The sequence below is a fragment of the Schistocerca gregaria genome, unplaced genomic scaffold, assembly GCF_023897955.1.
Source record: "Schistocerca gregaria isolate iqSchGreg1 unplaced genomic scaffold, iqSchGreg1.2 ptg000038l, whole genome shotgun sequence".
Taxonomy (NCBI): Eukaryota; Metazoa; Arthropoda; class Insecta; order Orthoptera; family Acrididae; genus Schistocerca; species Schistocerca gregaria.
In genome coordinates this window covers 995357-1000196 of record NW_026061701.1, presented here as the reverse complement: position 1 = coordinate 1000196, position 4840 = coordinate 995357, and the positions used below count along the sequence as shown (strand labels likewise).

General features: G+C 46.4%; 1 non-coding gene across 1 annotated transcript; it reads left to right on the top strand.

The window, feature by feature from the left end:
• The first annotated feature begins 256 nt into the window (after window positions 1-256).
• Trnai-aau (transfer RNA isoleucine (anticodon AAU)) lies at window positions 257-328 on the top strand. Its single transcript has one exon. It is a non-coding gene; the product is annotated as a tRNA-Ile (tRNA).
• The last annotated feature ends 4512 nt before the right edge of the window (window positions 329-4840 follow it).

The following is a 4840-nucleotide window of genomic DNA, read 5'->3' as shown; positions in this document are numbered from 1 at the left end:
TGCCTACGTCTCTGTCAGTCGCAAGGAAGCTGTATTTGAAGGTGAAGGTGATTTTGTAGACATGTGTGAAAGACATGTTCTGAAATGCAAGTGTTGTTGTTTGGAGAGCACATCGGTTACGTGTCAGATGTGTAGCCAAGCAGTAATTTGTCGCCATAGCTGCAAATATTAGCCGGTAATATGAAGTGTTGTCAGCTAAAGTCTGATGATGCAGACGACCGTAAGGACGAAGTACCCAAGAGTACCGCTAGGCCGCGCCTCTTTAGCTCAGTGGTAGAGCATTGGTCTAATAAACCAGGGGTCGTAAGTTCCATCCTTACAGGAGAAATATGAATTTTGGAAATCAGTTGCGCGTCGTGGCCGTATAGCAAACAGTACCTGTGATGACGAACAATTAGCGACAGGCGTTTTTTTAAGAATCACTCTCAGATGCGATTAAGGCGAATGGCGCAGATAAAGCATTTGCCAAAGCGGTACAGCATAAGGTGGGACGAGGCAGTCTGAATTACATTTTATAGATGTATTTCTCACATATCTCAGAGCCTCTCGCGATATTCGTCGTCGTCGTCGTCGTCGTCGTCGTCGTCGTCGCCGCCGCCGCCGCCGCCGCCTTTGCAGAAGTAGCAAATGGCAATCGTAGCAAATGCGGCGAGGGTCGCCCTGCCTTCGATTCCGAATGCACAAAGTGTGTGGTCTTGTTTCTCAGTCTATATTTGGTCGGTCACGTCAGAGGTTGAATGTAACGAATGGGTGGGAAAGAGCAAGGGGCAGCGGCTGTGTAGAACGAAAACACAAATCCTCAGGGGTGTGAGCGTTTCGAGATGAGTCGTATACATGTAAATGTTGGTCGTCAGTGACCGTGTGGCCTAATGGATAAGGCGTCGGACTTCGGATCTGAAGGTTACAGGTTCGAATGCTGTCACGCTTGTGTTTTTCCAGTTCTGAAAAAGAAACATAACGTTTTAATGTAGCAATTGAGCAGTACGAAACCGTCTGAATGTTGCTGTTGACCATTTTTTGCTTGGAGATGCTCTTGAGCTTGAAACACACACAACAAGACCGGTGTTAACTAGCGAAATGGTCGGCAGAGTGCCGACACAGCGAGTTTTGACTATCACTTGCACATCTAAAACAACGTCGGAAAGTAACTCGTTCGGCTTTTGAGTCACATAAAGTATGTGCGTTAATTTTGACGCCACTAGCTCTGCATGTTGTCATGCAATTTCTTTACCTCTCAGAAAGGATTATGACATAAAAGTGAAGTACGTGACGAGTGTGACGTTAGGAAAACATTAGGCATCATGGAGAGATTCTGTATGGGGCCACCCAACCCAAACGAGTACTGTGTGACGTGCTACCCTGCAGGTATTCACCGAGGTAGCCGGCTAGCTCAGTCGGTAGAGCGTCAGACACTTAATCCCAGGGTCGTGGGTTCGAGCCAGACGCTGGGCGGAACGGAATTTTGTTCCGCTGCAAGTGTAAATTACCGTTTTTCTGATTAACGAGATTTAATGGAAATAGCAACTTTAAACTTTGCCTACGTCTCTGTCAGTCGCAAGGAAGCTGTATTTGAAGGTGAAGGTGATTTTGTAGACATGTGTGAAAGACATGTTCTGAAATGCAAGTGTTGTTGTTTGGAGAGCACATCGGTTACGTGTCAGATGTGTAGCCAAGCAGTAATTTGTCGCCATAGCTGCAAATATTAGCCGGTAATATGAAGTGTTGTCAGCTAAAGTCTGATGATGCAGACGACCGTAAGGACGAAGTACCCAAGAGTACCGCTAGGCCGCGCCTCTTTAGCTCAGTGGTAGAGCACTGGTCTAATAAACCAGGGGTCGTAAGTTCCATCCTCACAGGAGAAAGATGAATTTTGGAAATCAGTTGCGCGTCGTGGCTGTATAGCAAACAGTACCTGTGATGACGAACAATTAGCGACAGGCGTTTTTTTAAGAATTACTCTCAGATGCGATTAAGGCAAATGGCGCAGATAAAGCATTTGCCAAAGCGGTGCAGCATAAGGTGGGACGAGGCAGTCTGAATTACATTTTATAGATGTATTTCTCACATATCTCAGAGCCTCTCGCGATATTCGTCGTCGTCGTCGTCGTCGTCGTCGTCGTCGCCGCCGCCGCCGCTTCTGCAGAAGTAGCAAATGGCAATCGTAGCAAATGCGGCGAGGGACGCCCTGCCTTCGATTCCGAATGCACAAAGTGTGTGGTCTTGTTTCACAGTCTATATTTGTTCGGTCTCGTCAGAGGTTGAATGTAACGAATGGGTGGGAAAGAGCAAGGGGCAGCGGCTGTGTAGAACGAAAACACAAATCCTCAGGGGTGTGAGCGTTTCGAGATGAGTCGTATACATGTAAATGTTGGTCGTCAGTGACCGTGTGGTCTAATGGATAAGGCGTCGGACTTCGGATCTGAAGATTACAGGTTCGAATGCTGTCACGCTTGTGTTTTTCCAGTTCTGAAAAAGAAACATAACGTTTTAATGTAGCAATTGAGCAGTACGAAACCGTCTGAATGTTGCTGTTGACCATTTTTTGCTTGGAGATGCTCTTGAGCTTGAAACACACACAACAAGACCGGTGTTAACTAGCGAAATTGTCAGCAGAGTGCCGACACAGCGAGTTTTGACTATCACTTGCACATCTAAAACAACGTCGGAAAGTAACTCGTTCGGCTTTTGAGTCACATAAAGTATGTGCGTTAATTTTGACGCCACTAGCTCTGCATGTTGTCATGCAATTTCTTTACCTCTCAGAAAGGATTATGACATAAAAGTGAAGTACGTGACGAGTGTGACGTTAGGAAAACATTAGGCATCATGGAGAGATTCTGTATGGGGCCACCCAACCCAAACGAGTACTGTGTGACGTGCTACCCGGCAGGTATTCACCGAGGTAGCCGGCTAGCTCAGTCGGTAGAGCGTCAGACACTTAATCCCAGGGTCGTGGGTTCGAGCCAGACGCTGGGCGGAACGGAATTTTGTTCCGCTGCAAGTGTAAATTACCGTTTTTCTGATTAACGAGATTTAATGGAAATAGCAACTTTAAACTTTGCCTACGTCTCTGTCAGTCGCAAGGAAGCTGTATTTGAAGGTGAAGGTGATTTTGTAGACATGTGTGAAAGACATGTTCTGAAATGCAAGTGTTGTTGTTTGGAGAGCACATCGGTTACGTGTCAGATGTGTAGCCAAGCAGTAATTTGTCGCCATAGCTGCAAATATTAGCCGGTAATATGAAGTGTTGTCAGCTAAAGTCTGATGATGCAGACGACCGTAAGGACGAAGTACCCAAGAGTACCGCTAGGCCGCGCCTCTTTAGCTCAGTGGTAGAGCACTGGTCTAATAAACCAGGGGTCGTAAGTTCCATCCTCACAGGAGAAAGATGAATTTTGGAAATCAGTTGCGCGTCGTGGCCGTATAGCAAACAGTACCTGTGATGACGAACAATTAGCGACAGGCGTTTTTTTAAGAATTACTCTCAGATGCGATTAAGGCAAATGGCGCAGATAAAGCATTTGCCAAAGCGGTGCAGCATAAGGTGGGACGAGGCAGTCTGAATTACATTTTATAGATGTATTTCTCACATATCTCAGAGCCTCTCGCGATATTCGTCGTCGTCGTCGTCGTCGTCGTCGTCGTCGCCGCCGCCGCCGCTTCTGCAGAAGTAGCAAATGGCAATCGTAGCAAATGCGGCGAGGGACGCCCTGCCTTCGATTCCGAATGCACAAAGTGTGTGGTCTTGTTTCACAGTCTATATTTGTTCGGTCTCGTCAGAGGTTGAATGTAACGAATGGGTGGGAAAGAGCAAGGGGCAGCGGCTGTGTAGAACGAAAACACAAATCCTCAGGGGTGTGAGCGTTTCGAGATGAGTCGTATACATGTAAATGTTGGTCGTCAGTGACCGTGTGGTCTAATGGATAAGGCGTCGGACTTCGGATCTGAAGATTACAGGTTCGAATGCTGTCACGCTTGTGTTTTTCCAGTTCTGAAAAAGAAACATAACGTTTTAATGTAGCAATTGAGCAGTACGAAACCGTCTGAATGTTGCTGTTGACCATTTTTTGCTTGGAGATGCTCTTGAGCTTGAAACACACACAACAAGACCGGTGTTAACTAGCGAAATTGTCAGCAGAGTGCCGACACAGCGAGTTTTGACTATCACTTGCACATCTAAAACAACGTCGGAAAGTAACTCGTTCGGCTTTTGAGTCACATAAAGTATGTGCGTTAATTTTGACGCCACTAGCTCTGCATGTTGTCATGCAATTTCTTTACCTCTCAGAAATGATTATGACATAAAAGTGAAGTACGTGACGAGTGTGACGTTAGGAAAACATTAGGCATCATGGAGAGATTCTGTATGGGACCACCCAACCCAAACGAGTACTGTGTGACGTGCTACCCGGCAGGTATTCACCGAGGTAGCCGGCTAGCTCAGTCGGTAGAGCGTCAGACACTTAATCCCAGGGTCGTGGGTTCGAGCCAGACGCTGGGCGGAACGGAATTTTGTTCCGCTGCAAGTGTAAATTACCGTTTTTCTGATTAACGAGATTTAATGGAAATAGCAACTTTAAACTTTGCCTACGTCTCTGTCAGTCGCAAGGAAGCTGTATTTGAAGGTGAAGGTGATTTTGTAGACATGTGTGAAAGACATGTTCTGAAATGCAAGTGTTGTTGTTTGGAGAGCACATCGGTTACGTGTCAGATGTGTAGCCAAGCAGTAATTTGTCGCCATAGCTGCAAATATTAGCCGGTAATATGAAGTGTTGTCAGCTAAAGTCTGATGATGCAGACGACCGTAAGGACGAAGTACCCAAGAGTACCGCTAGGCCGC